Source organism: Prionailurus bengalensis, chromosome C2, assembly GCF_016509475.1.
Source record: "Prionailurus bengalensis isolate Pbe53 chromosome C2, Fcat_Pben_1.1_paternal_pri, whole genome shotgun sequence".
In the NCBI taxonomy this organism is placed as follows: domain Eukaryota; kingdom Metazoa; phylum Chordata; class Mammalia; order Carnivora; family Felidae; genus Prionailurus; species Prionailurus bengalensis.
Window position 1 is genome coordinate 88,925,047 of NC_057350.1, and position 19,442 is coordinate 88,944,488.

Here is a 19,442-nt window from a genome sequence, read left to right on the forward strand (position 1 = left end):
TGTCTGCAAAATGTAATGATACAAGGACTTTCCTCATAGATCTGATGTGATAATTAAAGAGACAATAAAATAAACTGCCCAGCATAAGACTTGATGCATATAAAGTTTTTGATGTTAGGTATATAATCATCATCATCATCATCATACTTAAGTTGGTAATTTTTTAATTAAAAATTTTTTCCCTCAGCTGCTGTTTTTAGCTTTTGAAAAAGCAAGTGAGAATCCATAAACTGAAACACACACACTTTAGAAAAAAAAGCTTTTTTAATACCCCAATAATGATGACATTATAGAATGAAAATATATTCAATCACTTTCTAAGTTTGTTGTTAGAAAAATCAATCATTTGTTGCAGATTAAAAATAAGTTATGAGCCCATTCCCCATGGCTTTTGTATTTTTTAATTCTGCATAATTTGTGTTGTAAACTTGATACCTTATAATATACTTTCACTGAATTTTAATCTTTGTTTTACTATTAATATCCTAATTTGTTTAGGGATTTCTTTTAATTTTGGGGTGAACATCTTTTTAAAAATTTTCAGTATAGTTAACATACTGTGTTATATTAGTTTCGGGTATACAACATAGTGGTTCAGCAATTCTATACATGAGTCAGTGCTCACTGTGATATGTGTACTCTTCACCTCTCTACCTATTTCACCCACCCCCCAACTCTCCTCTGATGAACACCAGTCTGTTCTCTATATTTATCTTTTCGTTTGTCTTTTTTTTCTTTGTTCTTTATTTTGTTTCTTCAATTCAAGTGAAACATATGGCATTTGTCTTCCTCTGACTTATTTCACCCAGCATTACACCCTCTAGTTCCATTCATATTGTTGTAAATGGTAAGATTTCATTTTTTGATCACTGATAATATTCCGTTGTATATGTACCACCTCTTCTCTATCCATTAATCTATCAGTGGACACTTGAGCTGCTTCCATACTTTGGTTGTCATAAATAATGCTACAGAAAACATAGGGGTCCATATATCTTTTTGAATTAGTGTTTTTGTATTCTTTGGGTAAATGTCTGGCGGTGGAATTACTGGATCATATGATAATTCTATTTTCAGTTCTTTGAAGAACTTCCATACTGTTTTCCACAGTGACTACATCAGTTTGCATTTCCACCCACGGTTCCTTTTTCTCCATATCCTCACCAACACCTGTTGTTTCCTGTGTTTTTGATTTTAGCCTTTCTGACAGGTGTGAAGTGATATCTCATTAGGGTTTTGATTTCCATTTACCTGATGAGTGATGTTGAGCATGTTTTCATGTGTCTGTGGCCATCTGGATGTCCTCTTTGGAGAAATGTGTGTTCACATGTTCTGCCCATTTTTAATTGGATTATATTTATTTGTTTGTTTTTCTATGTTGACTCGTGTAATTTTATATTATGCTGGTAATTGTTAATATCACTACTGTCCTCATTTCACCTTCATTATTTCAACAAATCTTTATTGAACATTTTACCATACTCAAGTCTCATTCCCTGTTCTCCTCAAATCCATCCAACATATATCTACTAGAGTGATCCATAAAAAACCAAGCATTTATTTGATCAAATTATTTCATTCCTTAAAATATTTCTAGGGGTGCCTGGGTGGCTCTGTTGGTTAAGCGTCCGACTTCGGCTCAGATCATGATCTCATGGTTCGTGAGTTGGAGTCCCGCACTGGGCTCTGTGCTGACAGCTTTGAGCCTGGAGCCTGCTTTGGATTCTCTGTGTCCTTCTCTCTCTGCCCCTCCCCCATTCTCTCTCTCTTTCTCTCTCTCAAAAATAAACATTAAAAAAATTTAAAAAATATTTCTACTATATTAAGTAACTAACCATTACCTAGAGGGTGAAGTTTAAATTTCTTAATGTGACATCAAAATCATTCATCATCTGGGTCCCGCATACTTCTTCAGGTTTATCTCCAACTCATGCTTTGAATAATTGCTTGTGGGTCCTCACAATAAAGATGCTCTTTCTTCTTTTTGAACTCATGTAGTTCTCTCTGCCTGGCTATTTTCTCACAATGTTTCACATCCTCCCAGTAAACTTCCATTCATTCTCAAGACTCAACTCTTGTTTAATCTCTTCCCAAAACTCTTCTTTCCCTTTAGAGGTTGTTTTAAATACCTGTTCCATAGGTCCATAGCACCCATTTACTCATTTATAGAGTCAATAGATATTTATTAAGCACTATGTTCTAGGTTGGGTGTTAACCAGAAGCCTTAATAGGAGCAACTGTATAAGAAATGGGATTGCAGGTGACCGGCAAGAAAACTATGGCAAGAATTATGACCAAGCATATACATTCTGGTTTTTCCTGCATTTAGATTGCTGGCAGAGGTAGACAAACAAAAGCCTATTTGAGTAAGTTGAAGTTTTTAAAAGCAAACCCAAATTAGCAGTTTCTGAACTCTGGTACTCACTCCTAATATTTATTTGAGAAGAGTCAGAAACTTAAGCAGTAAGCTTCCTTTTGAAACATTTATCCCCCCCCCCCAGGATTAAAGGAATGGAAGTTCCAAATTTAGGGTGCACAGTATTAACTGTACCCTTTCCCACAAAAATGGATATTTTTGGAACTCAAAGGTCATATTCAGAAGGAATAAGATTGAAGTTAGATTGTGAAATTGTTATATATTAATTCAATGCTCAACTTTTCTTATGGTTTTTATAAGTTAAAGTAAATTATTTATCTGCTAAAGTTTCTATTTTTCTTATGTAAGCACTAATATTCTCGTATTTCCCAATAATATCTCATTGTTTTCAAGGGACCAAGTTCACTTAGATGGGAGCCAGTGTTTTTGAGAATGATGACAAGAGCTTGAAGTCTCTATGGATACCTGTGGTACCTTCAAGTTCATTTGTAATTTAATAAATTATTAGAGAAATGGAGTTTAACATGTAGAGTTGAGTAGGGATGAGAAATTGACAATTATTGCTGCTTTTTATTAAACTCCTATATGCCACTGACTATGCTGGGTGCTTTACATACATGATCTAATTTGACTCTTACAGTAGTTCTTCAGATTAACTATTAATATATCCCTGTTCAGAAGAGTTGTCCTTGCCTATAGTCAGCTAGTTAACCATGCGTGTGGGGTTTAAATCCATGTGTTCAGGATTTGAAATTCTTTGCTTTTTCCCTACAGGAATCTATTGTTCAAAAATTGGTGGGATGAAGGCAAAAATGTGGTTGGAATAAGATGACAGAACATAGAGTCCCTCACTCGGTCAAGTATCAGAGTGATTAGAAGTAGCTTTTTCAAAATAGAGATTCCCAGGATCTACTAAGATCGAGTGAATCCTCAATGATTTTTTAAAGGCTCCAGGGTGACTTAGATACATCCTATGGAATAGGGTTAAGCAATTCCTGAAATGAAGTATTAACAAAATATTTCAATTATATTGTATAGAAAGACAAGGACACTTGTCCTTGGAGAGGGTGAAAATATAGCCATAGGAGGGGAATTACATGCAAATTCCACAGAAAGAAGAAATGAAATTTAAGGCTGGGAAAATAGGTAATAATTTATTAATCTTGGTATCATAATATTATTTCTCAGAAGTTAACTTTAAATGACTTTTGGCTACTTCAAAACATGCACCTCAGAGGGTTATAATTTACTACCAGTGAAGCTATTCAATAGAATGGGCTATTGAAGGTAATTTCTAAATAGGAGTTTCAGAAATTGAGTGATGGCAACTTTGTGTAGTTTCTTAAAGAGGCTAGGGTTTACTTGTAGAGATCTGACACAGGTTTCAAAAGAGCTTTTTCTTTTCTTTCTTTCTTTTTAAGATTTTAATGCTTATTTATTTTGATAAATTTTAACAAATAATATATACCTTATGTATCTCTTTCTCAAAAAGCTTATTAAAATAATAAGCCCCCCCCCATTGTATTTTAATTGGGGAAGTTATCTCATAAAAAGGAAATGTAAAATATCTTATAACAATTCTGAGGACCTCTGGTTCCATGCTATAATTTCCCAGCTGAAAGTTACTAATTTACGAAGTTCCTATACTGAAACTTTACAAATCAAGATATGCATATTAGGATGTGCTGTAGGTGCACTGGTGGTGGCTCATTGTGTCAAAGTCTGAGAAATGGATGCACGATATGTTCTACAGACATCCAGGAGTCCCCATCCTCTGTGGGAGCAGCATCCAGAGACATTTGGGGAAACTGGACTATGAGGAAGCCCATCAAAGCTGCAAACAGTGCAATGAATACAACAAAAGTCAAAGTGCCTTAGTAGTCTTTTTGTTTTGTTTTGTTTTTTAAGTTTATTTTTCAGAGAGAGAGCGAGCACAAGCAGGGGAGGGGCAAAGAGAGACAGAGAGGGAGAGGAGAATGCCAAGCAGGCTCCACGCTGTCAGCAAGGAACCCTATGTGGAGTTTAAACTCACAAACCATGAGATCATGACCTGAGCCTAAATCAAGAGTGAGTCGCTTAACTTACTGAGCCACCCAGGCACTCCTTAGTAGTTTTTCTGGTGGAAGTCTTGAGATTTGTTGTTCAGGGAGCTATCATGTCATAAAAACACGAGATAGACCATTTTGATGGATTATTTCTCTTTGCAGAAAGACTTAATGTGGCATTCTTGTCCTTTCTACTGTTTCTTTTTCAGATGGTTCCAAGTCACCTTTAGTTTTTAGTTCACATTTTTCTTCTTCAGCATCTGCCCGGGAATAGGTGCTTATAAATCTTTGTAATGAGGGATGGTGCTCTCTTTGTTATGATCCCCCAAAATGCCAACTGTTTGACCATCCCAGTCACCATTCCTGAATTTCCAATATTTCTGGGTAAAGAGATGATGGTCACTCTTCAAAGAGAAAATGGCTTGATGTTTAAAAAAGTTGAACTTTTTTTTTGAACTTGGCAGTCATCTTCATTGACAAGAAAGTTAAAAGACCTTTCATTTTGCAAAAGAACCCATTTTGGTTCTTCTAGTTCAGCATGCTTTTTGGCATGCATTATTTTTCAGATTTTCTCCCTGCTGAGTCATCATTTCAACTGCTTTACTAACCTGGCTTGCCTGATTAATAGCTCCCAATATCTAAGCCCTCCTGGCTTCTCATGCTGTACACTGGCTAAGGAACATTATATTCTTCTCCAGCTTCTTAATGATTTCCTGGGCCTGGCTGTCATCTTCACAGAACAATGTTAAAGACTCTAATAGACATTTAAATATGTCTTTCTTCAGATTTTCTTCTGTCCAGTCACAGGACCTTCCTTCAAACTCCACTACTTTCTCCAAGGTAAACCAGTTGCATTATTGCTGGAAAACAATAATCTGAGAAATTTGGCCTTCACCTCCTTCTCATTAGCAGAAGTGTTGTCACTAAGCTTTTTCCTATTTTTAAAAGGTGTTTAAAATAGTCACAAAACTTCATGTTAAAGTGAATTATTAGGACTTCATTTATAATTTAAAACGTATCCCCATAGTATAAAATAACATAAGGTTGAATAGTCCATTAAAAGGAAATAACAGAAATTTGGCATTATAATTAAGAGATAGTTAACATGTTTAAGAAGTCAGGGTTTTATTCTGTATATATCCAACAGTTTAAAATATATAAAATATGACTTATAGGTGCCGGAAGCCGAGCTATCCAACCAGCCTGATGGCAGGGCCTGGGTGGTGGATGGATCGGGACTGCAGGCGGCCCACCGACAGTGAAGCTTCTTGTACTCCTGCTTTTATGTAATTTGGCCTTAATAAAAGTACCTGGGGAATTGTCTGTTGGGGAATTGCCCTCGACAGACCCCTGGGAAAAGAACCATTGGGGAAGGAAATAAGGTTCCGCAAGGAAATTGTGCAGCCCTACGTTTAGCCCTTGCCACCCCCTATAAAGACTCCTCTACCTAAAGGAAGGGTAGCCTCATACGTTTGCCAGCAAAGGAGGGATATGGATTTAAAAGCCCCACTCCGGCAACAAAGGAGTGTATCTATGGGCACAAGTTACTCCACCCCTAGACCCACTTGGCCCCCAGAAGGCGTTCCAGATGATGATTGAACCTAGTAGGTTAAGGTACAGAATGTTTCATTAGTTCCTAGGTGCATTGTCTTTCTGAGAATGCATAAGGCGTGGGTTCCCAAGGCCCTCTTGGCCCCCTCCTGGCACCTCGGACTGAGGCGAATACTTTTGTTCCTCAAGCCACAAATGGTTCAGGGAAACAACTAAGAGGTCTTGTCCCTGTAACTGTTCCACTTGAGGTGTTGAGAGATAGATGACCTTTCATGAAAACAGCAAAACAAATGCTTTATAGATTATAGATAAACATAGATACATAATAAAAGTAATGTAAGAAATTAATCAATAAGCAAAGGGCAGGAGGGAGCATTATGAGAAAATAACCGTGTTATTCCTTAAAGGGTGATTACATATAGGAACATTTTTAGAATTAGGTAATGCCAGAACACATAGATGATGCATGCTACAAGGAAATTGCTAACAAATATAATGCCACATTTGCCACAATAAAGAGGCCAGTTCAACACACTGCTGTTGTCTGTGTCCACTTTTATTTTTATTTTTTATTTTATTTTTTCACTTTTTCGCTGATGCCATTCATCCTTCGGGAACCCCTGGACCTGCTGGAGCTGGACTCCGGCATAGAGGGCTTCTGGTCTGGGAGGGTTTTTAACCCTCTAATCCAACTGCCCATTTTTTAATTGTAAATCTTTTGAAATATCCTTGTAAAAGAGGAGACAATGTGTGATGAAATAATCCACTAATGGAAATCTCATTGTTTCTTGAGAAGCGCACTCAATCTGGATACAATCCTGATATAAAAACATTTCTTCTTTTGAGATGGAATCTGGCTTCCTAATCATTGTTCTCTGTTCAACTCCCTAAGACCCTATAAACAAGGTCATCTCCCTTTGCCACTTTCCAACCATCAGAGGTCTGGTGACTAAAATGTTCATTCCTCTTTAGACTAATCATCTCCATTCCTATAGTTGCTTTTCATATAGCATTATTTCAAGTCACGTCAGCATCCAGGAGGTGCTCTCTTGCAACCATTCTAGTTTCTCTATATTCCTTTCAAATGTGTGTATCCACAAGCATTTTAAAATTCAACAACGTATATACTTCTCATTATATGGTGTCATAGTGATGGAGTCTAATGTAGTAGAAGGACTCCTCATTAGTCTAGATAGGATAATTTTTTATTATTTCTCCTTTGATGTCTCTCTTCCCCTGTTGGACTTTTAGCTCTTTGATGTAAGGGAATAGCTCTGTCTTGGCCCTCATTCTGTTTTCCATGCTTAGTATAATGCCTGTCTGATGCATAGTGTTCTAGAAGTATCCATTAATTGAATGAATGGATGGATGGATGGATGTTAAGGTGTGTGGCATCATTTTTATTTTAATTCAGTAATAAATTATTTACCTGTGGTTTCAGCAGGGCTCTGATATAAACTAGTTTATGATAGTATCTCATAACTATTTCCTTCAAGAGCTATAAAATCTTTCTAGCATGACTTTTTACAAAGGAGAAACATTATACATCAAGAGGCTGTATCCTAGAGGATAAGGTGATTCGATTCTGTGAGTCTGACCTGTGGAGCATCCAAGTTATTGATGGATATTTTTCCTTGTGAATTCTTTTATTGATTTCACCCTTTGGAAGGAGGGAAGTGTTAGGCAATTATTGATCTGAAATAGGCTTGATAATAACATGCCCTCAACATCTTAATCAAGATTATGGATCAAGAGATTTCTGAGAGGCTGATCAATATGCAAATAGAATGGATTTGGAATATACTGTGAACACTGGAATCTTGATTCAAATTGATCTCAGCAGATGGAATTGTGATGCAGTTTCTTCCTTTTTCATCGAAGGTCGAGAGAAGATAGAAGAAGAAGCCATAAATTACATAGCCTGACTTGGAAACAAGAGCTTGTGGCAGACCAGAAGCTATAAGGCATGAACAAGAAGGGGAGTAGATAGGATGCTGCATTAGGCAGTTTGGTCTTCTGTAATATAGTCTTAAGGGCTATTGAAGAAAGTACTGCAGGACCTCTCTGAAAGAACCTCATCCCATACAGCAGCACAGGATCAAACAAGTGAAAGAGATATGTAAAAGCCTAGAAGTTTTTGCTAATGTTGAGAGGAGGAGAAATACTATCTTAGGCTGCATTAATAGAATAGGGAGGTGGTAGTTCAGTTTGGAATTTTATGTTCCTTACTAGGTGTCATTGTCTTAAAAGCAAGATTGAAACCAATATATCCCAAAGAGTAGCTGAGATGGAGAGAATATTTTGGATTTTATCAGTTGAAGAAAGACCAAGGAAATTAAGACACTGGTTCTTAACTTGGCATGTGCTTCAGAGTCATTTGAATCTTTTATTTTTAATACACATACGGATACCCCTCCTCCTAAGCATTCTTACTCTTTAGATCTGGAATAGGGAGCGGATATGCATTACCCCCCCTGCCCCTCCCCAAAGTTTTACAGACAATTCAAATGTATACCTCTGACTGAGAATCATCAAATTAGAAATAACTTAGAGAAGAAAGTTAAGAGGGATAGGACTGTCTACAATTGTAGAGATGACAGAGTTTTACTCCCTGAACCTCCTGGGAAACCAGTTAGTGAATTCCCATCTAGGGTCTTTTGCTAATTCCAGAACTGACAGCTAAGCGTTGTGGCCATGCTCTTTAGGTAACTGTGTCATTTGAGTGGGCTGGCTGCGATGGATATTGCTGGCACAGAATCACTGTGCTGTCTTCTCCTATGTTCTGCAACCAGATGCTGAGAATGGATTTTCTTCTTTCCTTTCTCTCCCTCCTTGAACATTCATCTTGCACCAGGGGAGTCCAGGCCTTGGGGGATGGGAGTGGGATGAATCTGAACTATCAGTGGGGCTTAGATAGGGCCTGACCTTAGTTTGTATGTGGTTCATAATTCAGCAAAGATATGAAATTCAGTGACTCTTATTAAAAGTCTTTAGTAACTCTCTTTTTCTCTCTTTATCCCCCTGTCCCCCCTCTTTTCTTTTCTCATTATTGCCTCAATGTCAGTTTTCCAAACAGGCTTTACTCATTACAAACATTTGCCACTCTTCTGTCCTGCCATCTTGGCCATTGTGCTTGAAAAGTAAGATAATAATATGCTTCTAAAACTATGCAAGACTCCCTATTTATTACAAAGTAGGTAAAATTAGTCACCTGTGTCCGTGACTTCACTCTTTTCTCTCTGTTCACTATGCTTTACTCTCCTAATTTGGTAATTCCTGCCTGAGTAGATTTTTCTAGTTGTGTTTGTGGTTATCTGACTTTGAAAAAGAAGGAAGATAAAGCAGGCTCAGCTGTACTGATAATTTCCTCTTAAATTTTCTCTCCTTGGAAAAAGAATGGCAGAGGTTACATCAAGTTTAGTTTAGAACATGAGTATGTTTTGTCTCATAAAACATAGCATAGTCCAAACCTAATTATGCTCTAGTATTTGAGACCTCTCTAGAAAAGGTTTTGTTTGCTTGAATTTTGCCAAAGGTTGTCTTCCTAGGTAAGCTACATCAGTTGAGATAGTAATGTAACATCCCTGGGAGAAAGGAACATTTGGATCAGATATGCTTATTACACAGGGTCAGAGGAAGTTTGGAGGTGAAATGGACTCCTCACATTTTGTGTCTTTGGAGGAGGCTCTGAGACCCTACTATAACCTGTCACTTCCCCTAAAAGGACAAGACACACCTGAAAATACAGGCTCAGTGAAGTCAACTAGTTCCTCAAAGTTTGTGTCCCCTCTGTCATCTAGACCATCCATCCTGAGGAAGGAGGAATGCCCAGCCACCCACTCTGGGACCAGTGAGATGAAAATAGGGAAGCAGGTATCTGGTTACTTTATCTGTTCCATGTTTTTCTGTGGCAGAGAAATAAATAGCCCCTTCCTTACCACTCCCCTCCTTATTTTAGAATACATAGGATTTTTTTTTTATAATCCAGTACTTAATTCCTCAAGTGGTAAAATAGCCTCCTGCACTTTTCCTTTAAGAAAAGTGCTAATAGCAGTTTTTCCCATTTCAGGAAATGGTACTTTTCTGGATATGTTTACTTGGTATTTTTCTTAGTCATGTTTACATATTAAACCTCTCATTTAAAAAAATAGAAGCTCAGTCTTTTATTAAAGAAATTTCAGGGGCACCTGGGTGGCTCAGTCGGTTGAGCGTCCGACTTCAGCTCAGGTCATGATCTCGCGGTCTGTGAGTTCGAGCCCTGCATCAGGCTCTGTGCTGGCAGCTCAGAGCCTGGAGCCTACTTCTGATTCTGTGTCTCCCTCTCTCTCTGCCCCTCCCCTGCTCATGCTCTGTCTCTCTCTCTCTGTCAAAAATAAACATTAAAAAAAATAAAAAAAAAATTTCAGACATGGTGGACTCTGGTGTGGCTAGTGGGACTGTGGGATATGCTTTGGAAACTGTGGTTGTATTAGGGCTTCTACATTCATACCAAGAGATATGATATGATATGATATGATATGATATGATATGATATGATATCAGAGCAGATTTCTACATTAAATATCTCTGTCACTCCTGAATTTTTCCCAGCTAAGACCTCTGATACACATAGCAATTTCCCTTAAAATCATGTTAATGACTTCAATCATTCACCACTAGCTTCATTTCTCTATTGGAAATGTCACCCTGACAAATCTATCTCATCATTTCCAAATGATTGATCGAGACCTTTCATATCAGTGAGGTCAGAGTGCATAGTGGTTTGGGTTTGGGTCTTAAAGTCAGAAGAACCTAGGCTTCAATACTAACCTCTACACTAATTAGAATGACCTAGGACAAGTTACTTAATCTCCACGATTCTCAGATTCCTTACCTATAAAAGGGAGATAATGATGCTCAGCCCACAGAGGAAACGACGCTACCTGCCTTAGAGTAAGCAGCAAATAAATGATGGCTCATATTTTGATAGTTGCCTTACTTACTAACCCGATGTTCTACTTGCTCCAGACTCTCTTCTCATTAGTTAAGCTAAGGCATTAAAAGCCATAGTAATGATGATTATAACAGTTATTGATAATTATAATTTATTCATATTTACTAAGTGATAAATTTATGTGTATAATCTGGCATGTAATAAATATTCTTACCCCTATGTTTCATAGCAAAGCTGAAAATGAAGTCTGAGTATTCTAAATATAGTTCATACTCACCACCCCCCAATACCCAAAAGAAATCTCTACTGGTTTTGAATTTCAATCCTTTCTTTCTCTTTTCTTGATTAAACTTGTGGTTTTTTTTTTTTTCCACAATGAATGTCATAAAAAAAATCTAACTCTGTGACATAGAAATGGAAAAGGTAACTTTAGGGGGTGATTTAACCTGGAAACACATTTGTTTATAGCACTCACATTATCCCAGGGCATCCTGGACAGAATGAGTGCTGCCTCAGGCCACTAGCTTCTCAGGTATTCATTAATCCTGAAGAAAGCTTCAGGTTGAGGCCATTACCGCTTAATTACAGTTTGTGATTACTGGCACATTCTTTAGTGACCTTATTCTACGTGCTGGCCTGTTCATTCACTAGAGAATCCATGCAGCTGGAAATTTTGGCTGACTAGAAAGTATAAATGGGGATTTTTTTGGGGGGGGGGCTTGAAACCATTCTTGCTGAAATGTCAACACATTTTTCTCTCATCTGGATATGGTTAATCATGGTGCTTGCTTTGATATACTTTTTCCATAAGCTGCACTTTTGAGGTGTGCCTGAACTTATCAAAATGCTATTTTAAAGCCGAGCTTTGAGCAGAAGTGCTTGTCTATCATTATTTACCCTTTGTGGCCATAACAAGGGAGGTTGCTTATGAACAGTTCAGCATTTTAGAGCTTGCAGCCTAGGTACCATCCAAGACTAGAAGAAACTGGAAGGAATTTTAATTCGATGATTACTCTAAGAATAATATTGTTCTATAATCATAGGGAAGGAAGCCTAATCTAGGAGCAAAGAGTGCTTGGCTAGGAACTGGAAAATCTGACTGGATTCTCTGCTTAACTGCAATTGATTTGGGGGCAAAATAGTTTCACTTATAAATAACTAGTGAGTGTTTTTTATGGGCCACACACTGAGGAAGGTATTGTGAATACCGAAGTCTATGGGGCGTGGGATAGTATTTTCCCTTTGTTCCTATCACACCTTCCCCAATGTATGATAATTATATAAGCAAATGAGTGTGGCCAGGCTCCGATAACATTATATTTATGAACCATAAAATTTGATTTTCATACAATTTTCTGTATGTCATGAAATACCACTTTTCTTTTTTTTAAGTTTATTTATTTATTTTGAGAGAGAGAGAGAGAGAGAGCACAAGCAAGGGAAGGGCAGAGAGAGGGAGAGATAGAATCCCAAACTATGAGATCATGACCTGAGCCAAAATTAAGAATCAGATGCTGGGGCGCCTGGGTGGCACAGTCGGTTAAGCGTCCGACTTCAGCCAGGTCACGATCTCGCGGTCCGGGAGTTCGAGCCCCGCGTCGGGCTCTGGGTTGATGGCTCAGAGCCTGGAGCCTGTTTCCGATTCTGTGTCTCCCTCTCTCTCTGCCCCTCCCCCGTTCATGCTCTGTCTCTCTCTGTCCCAAAAATAAATAAAAGTTGAAAAAAAAAATTAAAAAAAAAAAAAAAGAATCAGATGCTTAACCAACTGAGCCACCCAGGTGCCCTGAAATATCGCTTTTCTTTTGACTTAAGACACTTTAAAAATGTAAAAACTATTCTTAGGTCATAGACCATTCAAACAGCAGTATAGATTTGGCCTATGGGCTATAGTTTACCAACCACTGATATATACCACAAACAAAATAAACAATAGCATGATCATTGTTGGCACTAGATTTTCTGGGTTTTATGGGAGCATGTAGAACTCTTGGGTATCTGAGTCTTTCCCAAGGGATGAGTTACATGATAGGACTGAAAGGATAAGTCTGTTGGGACCAAAAAGAAGGGTATGTGTGAAGGCCCAGAAACAAGAGAATAAATATAATAAATGAATGACTGAAATACAGAATATAAGAAATAAATACAAAATAAAAAAAAAACAGTGATAAATGTATGGTCTGCTTAATTGTGCAGGGACCATATTTTGAATAGCTTTATGTGCCATATAAAGATTTTGGAGCAACAGAAAGCTTCTGGAAGGCTTTTAATAAGCAAGGACAAAATTAAATTTCAAGTTTAAAACATCTCTGTTGATACACATGGAGGATAGAATAGACATGGCTGTGCCTCAATGACTTTATTTACAAAAATAGTGGCAGATCAGATTTAGCCTTTGGGCTTTCATTTGCTAAACCCTGCTGTAGAGTCAGCTTGATTGAAATCTTGTCCCATAAATATTTTTTTTTGCAAATTGCTATTTTTTTTTACTATTTTCTGTTCAACACTTCTTTTCCTTCAAAAAAATCCATCAGAAATCCATAAATATCTTAAATGAAGAGTGGAAAAACTTCATTTGCTATGTTGAAAGAAAGCACTAACTCTGGGAAGATATTGAGACAACAGCTACTTTATTTCATTGCATTGAATGTTAACTCCCAGGGATTTGTCCTTCCATAGAGAAATTTGTCCCCTCATTAGTTCTAATGTCCCCTTTCCTGCACATCTGTATCCTAATTTCCAGCTTATGCTATTGAGCTTCCTCTGTGACACTGGTTATATTTACTTGAGTTATAAGATACCCAGCTAACTAACTTAAAACCTAGCCTTAGTCTTCCAATTTCAGTGACTTCAAATGCAAGTAGAGAATGGCAAAGACCGTCTGCTAGACTACTTAATTTTAAAGGCTTCTTACTCACTTTGATACAAGAAAGAACAATTTCTCTAGTGGTAAGATCTCAAAAACAATCTTGAATACAAACATATATAAGAAAAAAATGACAAAGAATGGTAGTGCCAGTGAAAATGCTGACAAAGGTGAATATGAATAAACTCTATAGAAGTAAAGACCTCCTTTTCAGCAAAGGATTCAACACAAATATCCAGAGTTGAAAGTTCAGCAATAGAGAAATTAGAAATTTGAAAAATCATGAACTCATTGACATGCTTGGCATTCTGAAAAAATTGTATGATTATATTTTTTTAAATAAGAAGTGGGGAACACCTGGGTGGCTCAGTTGATTAGGCATCCAACTTTGGCTCAGGTCATGATCTCCGGTCTGTGAGTTTGAGCCCCTCATCAAGCCCTTTGCTGACTGCTAAGAGCCTGGAGCCTGCTTCAGATTCTGTGTGTGTGTGTCTCTCTCTCTGCCCCTCTCTCACTTGCCCTCTGTCTCAAAAATAAACAATTAAAATAAACATTAAAAAATGTTAAAATAAGAATTGGGTTAAGCATCCAACTCTTGATTTTGGCTCAGGTCATGATCTTACAGTTCATGAGTTCGAGCCCCATGTTGGACTCTGTGCTGACATTGAGGAGCCTGCTCATGTGGACTCACTCTTTTCCCTCTCAAAATAAATAAGTAAACTTAAAAAAAAGTGAAAGAGAGAGGGGTGCCTGAATGGCTCAGTTAAGTGTCCAACTATTGATTTTGACAATTCATGGTCTCATGGTTGGTGTGATCTGCATCAGGCTCTGTGATGACTGTATGGAGCCACCTTGGGATTCTCTCTCTCCTCTCTCTCTGTCCCTCTCCCACTAGTGTTCTCCCTCTCTCTCAAATTAATAAACATTAAAAAAGAAAACCCAAGGGATCTTTTCAAGGTAAATCAATATATGAAATGTGTAGTGGATAGACCCCAACGGGGTTGGGGGTGGGGTGGGGAACACAACCTGTGTTATATAGTCCAGTATCTGCAGTTAACCAGACGCTATTTGACTTTGAACAGGTATTATGATGTCATATTAAATGAGAAAAAAAGAGGGTATCGTGTTTTCTCCCCCTGCATTTGCTCCCTACTTCTGCCAGCTTATTGCCCCAGAAGAAATCTAGACTTAATTAAGGCAGTTTTCTCCAACATTAGTCAATATGTATACTTAACAATATTATAACAACTATAAAAGCAGTAATTATTCTTAAACTGATCACTCCAAAAATTGATAAGAAATTATATGTGGATTTGAAGACTCATATAGATGAAAATTCTTCCAAAATTGATCTTTAGACTTTAATTCCAATCAAAATTCTGGCAGGTAAGTTCTGCTTCTGAAAGCTGCAAAGGAATGTTGCTCCCATCCTAGCAGTAAGAGAAAGCCAGTGGTTTACAAATTTATCATTTAACTCAAAGCCATCAGAGTGCTGAGGTCACAAGACAAAAAAGAAACCTGACTTCTGAAAAGTGACAGATCCCTTGGCATGAGGAGGACAGACACAGACCTTTCAACCTTGGCCAAAGCACAGGAAGAATATGCAGCTACCATAGAAGTATATAAGAAAAAAAGTCAGTTGATACTGTAAATACTTTTTTTTTAACTTTATTTATTTGTTTTGAGAAAGAGAGCAGGGGAGGGACATAGAAGGAGAGAGAAAGAGGGAAAGAGAGTAAAAGAGAGGGAGAGGGAGGGAGAGGGAGAAGGAGAGAGGGAGAGAATCCCAAGAAGGCTCCTCACTGCCAGTGCAGAATTTGATGCAGGGCTTGAACTCCAAGATCATGACCTGAGCCGAAATGAAGAGTTGGATGCTTAACTGACGAGCCACCCAGGTGCCCCATATTGTACATACTTAAAAGGCCAAGAGTGGGTAAAGATTTCAGTTTAGAGAAACTGAGAGCCACAGGCACAGGGGAGTTTGGCCTCACTCACAAACTCTTCTCCACGAGTGTCATCAAGTGCTCACACAGAGTAGGTTCAAGGCAAGAGAGCCCCTCCCTACCTCTTGACCTGTGATAGGGTAGATGTGCAGGAGGTGACTAGATGCCACTGATTGACAGGCAAAAAACAGTACTTACTTCACAAGATCCTTCATCTGAAACAAAAGAAGTCTGAAGCCATGAGGAGGGTCAATTCATCCAGAAGATATAACCATATTAAGTGTTCATGTACTCAATTACAGAGCTTCAAATATATTTTTAAAACCTGATAGAACTCTCAAAATAAAAAATAGACCAATCTATAAAGATAGTCAAAGATGTCAACACTCCTCTGTCAATAATTAACAGAAAAATAGACAGAAAATCAGAAAAATTATGGTAAGTATCCGAAATCTGTAGTAAGACTGTAGAGATCTGAAAAGTTCATCAACTGCCTAGTTTAATGGACTCTTAGCAACCCATTTCATAACACCACCACACACATTCCATTCAAGTGCTTGCAAAACATTTACTGAGATCGAACATATTTTTGGTTATCAAAGTATGATAAATCTCAATAATAGGCTTATACCAGAGACAAATAACAAAAAATATAAAAATTCTCACATATTTGAAAAGTAAACTATATATTTTGAAATAACTTTTGTATCAAAGAGGGAATGTTCAGAGTCATTTGAAAATAGTTTAATTTCATGAAAAAGCACAACATATCAAACTTTAGGGTATACAGCTAATGCACTGTCTAGAGTTTTCTCTATATAAAAAATAGAAATAATATAAACAATAGAAAATAAATATTAGAAAAGAAGAAAGATTTGAACTGAAAAATCTAAAGTTTCACCTTAAGATAACAGCAAAACAAAAGCAAACTAAATCGAAAGCAAGCAAAAGAAAACATGTAATAAACTTAAAAGTTGAAGTAAAAGTAATTAAAAACAAGAAAATAGAGAAAATCAGTGAAACCAAATGCTGGTTCTTTGAAGAGATCAAATTGATAAACTTCCAGATACAGATGACAAATATCAGGGGAAAAAAAAGAACATCAGTATAGATCACAGACCTTGAGGTTATTAAAAAAAAAATATTAACACATTTGTTTAAATCCATTTGATGGCATAGATTAAAAGGAGAAATTTCTAAAAGGTCACAATCTACCAAAGTTAATTCAAGAACTAGGTAGCTTAAGGGGTGCCTGATTGGCTCACACGGCTGAGCATCTGACTCTTGGTTTCTGCTCAGGTAATGATCCTGGGGTTGTGGGATGGAGGCTGGCATCAACTCTGCACTGGGTGTGGAGCCTGCTTGAGATTCTCACTCTCTCCCACTGTCCCTCTCCTCTGCTCATGCTTTCTCTCTCTCTAAAATAAATAAAATGAAAAAAAAAAAACCAACAAGAATTAGATAACTTAAATGGTCTTCTATTTAAGATAACCTGTGCACAAAGAAAATTCTAAGTGAGATGGCTTCACTGATGAATTCTAACAAATGGTTATAGGCTACAAAACAGTTCTCTAGATAACTGAAGGAGGAATACTTCCAAATTTATGAGGCCAGTGCTACCCAAAGACATGACAAAAAAAGAAAACTACAATATTCAATATTCCTCATGAGCATAGGTGCAAAAAAAAAACCCTTGAGAATAAATAGCATATTTTGTGAGCAGAAAATATTCTCAAAGGAGATCTTGGTGTCTGGAGCAATTTTCCAACCTCAATCAGCTTGAAACCCCTAAGAGTCAAGGGAGGAGTTCAGACTTCGACTCCAAGTTCTATTTGCTAATTTTGTCTCTAATCTCATTTCCCCAAACAGATTGTAAATACTTTGTAAATACCACGAAATTGGAGATCATATCTTCTACTTAAGTTTTTTCCACTAGCATAGCAATTAGGTATTTAATTAATGTTTGTTCAGTAGTTTGAGAGACACAAATGTAGAAATCAATTGTATCTGTCCAACAGATAAATTGACTGCACACTGAGATTTTGATACTGAACTTAGTCTGACAGTTATCTTGGGCTCGCTAATGGCAGCTTCTCTCTCTCAATACATAAACCTTCCAGTGCAACCTTTTAATACATCTTCAAAACGCATAGAAATAAAATGTAGCAGAATAAATTTCACAAAGTAATACCAGCAGAATACCACCCAGATCCCAAAAATCCTCTTCTGTCCCCTTACAATTTAGTGCCAGGCCTCTAAGAATAACCAGTTTCCTGACTTTTAACACCTTAGGCTAATTTTGTCTGCTTTTGAAACTTTTATCAATAAAATCGTAACATATGCACTCTTTCGGGTCTAGCTTCTTTTCCTCTTCATCAGATTTACCCACGTTGTTATATATAATTATAGTTTGTTCATTCTCAATGCTGAATAGTGTTTATTTGTTACATAAATACTATTTATCTAGTCTACTATTGTTAGATAGTTGGGTAGCTTCCAATTTGGAGATATTATGAACAGTGTCATTATAAACACTTGTACATGTCTTGTGGGGTATATATTGATATATTTATATACGGTTTAATTAAAAATTTTTTAAAAATATAATTTATTGTAAAGTTAGCTATCATACAGTATATATAGTGTGCTCTTGGTTTTGAGGGTAGATTCCTGTGATTCGTCACTTAGATACAACACTTGGTGCTCATCCCTACAAGTGCCCTTCTCGATGCCTATCACCCATTTTCAAAAGTTTATTTATTTTGAGGTGTGTGTGTTGTGGGGCGGGGGGGGAGAAGCAGAGAGAGAGAGAATCCCAAGCAGGGTCTGCACTGTCAGCACAGGGCTCAATCTCAACGCAGGGCTCAATCCCACGATAGTAAGATCATGACCTGAGCCGAAATCAAGAGTCAGACACCTAACTGACTGAGTCACCCAGGTGCGCCAGTTTTTACTAAGGAGTAAAATAGCTGCATCAAAATATGCATATTCTTAGCTTTAGTAGATATGGCCAGGCGTTTTTCCAGTTTATCGTTCTAAGGGCAGTGTAGGAGAGTTCCAGTTGCTCTACGTTGTCCTCAGTACTTGAAATCGTTACATTGTTAAATTTTAGCTGTTTTGGTATGTGTAGTGGTAGTTGGTTTGTGATTTAAATTCCGACATTCTTGATGATTAATGAGGCGGAGCAACTTTCTTTAGTATTTTTGGCCAAATGGTATGTTACTTTGTGAAGCACTTGTTCATATCTTTTATTAATTTGTTTTCAATTGGATTATATCATGTATTCTTCTTGATTTGTAGAAGTTCTTTGTATATTCTAGTTATAAATCTTTGTTGGATACATTGCAAATATTTTCTCTCACTTTGTGGGTTACCTTTTCTCAATGGTATCTATTTACAAGATTACTAAATCTTTCCACAGTCTTTTAAACTTTCTGTTTAGGTTTTAGTATCCTGATTGCTACTCTTCCAGAAATTGGTAACTGTTGTGAGATAAAACCAGAAGTAAGCCTGAGGCTCCTCCTATATCTATCAAAAGCTTAGTTTTTTTTCTTTCTCTGTCCTCCATTAGCATCCCTTTCTGGGATCTAAATTTAAATTCTCATCCTTATGCGCATTCACAGAAGTTACAATGAACCTTGGATAAAAGTGATTGCAGAAATCTGTTCACTTTTGCTACATTCCTTCTCTCTGAAGTATGGCCCTTCCAATTCTCTGATTAACATGTTTT

At 37.2% G+C, this 19,442-nt stretch overlaps 1 pseudogene; it reads right to left on the minus strand.

Annotated features, from left to right (window-relative positions):
• Nucleotides 1–4,002: 4,002 nt before the first annotated feature.
• LOC122490998 overlaps nt 4,003–19,442 on the minus strand; it is a 90,462-nt pseudogene continuing 75,022 nt past the window's right edge.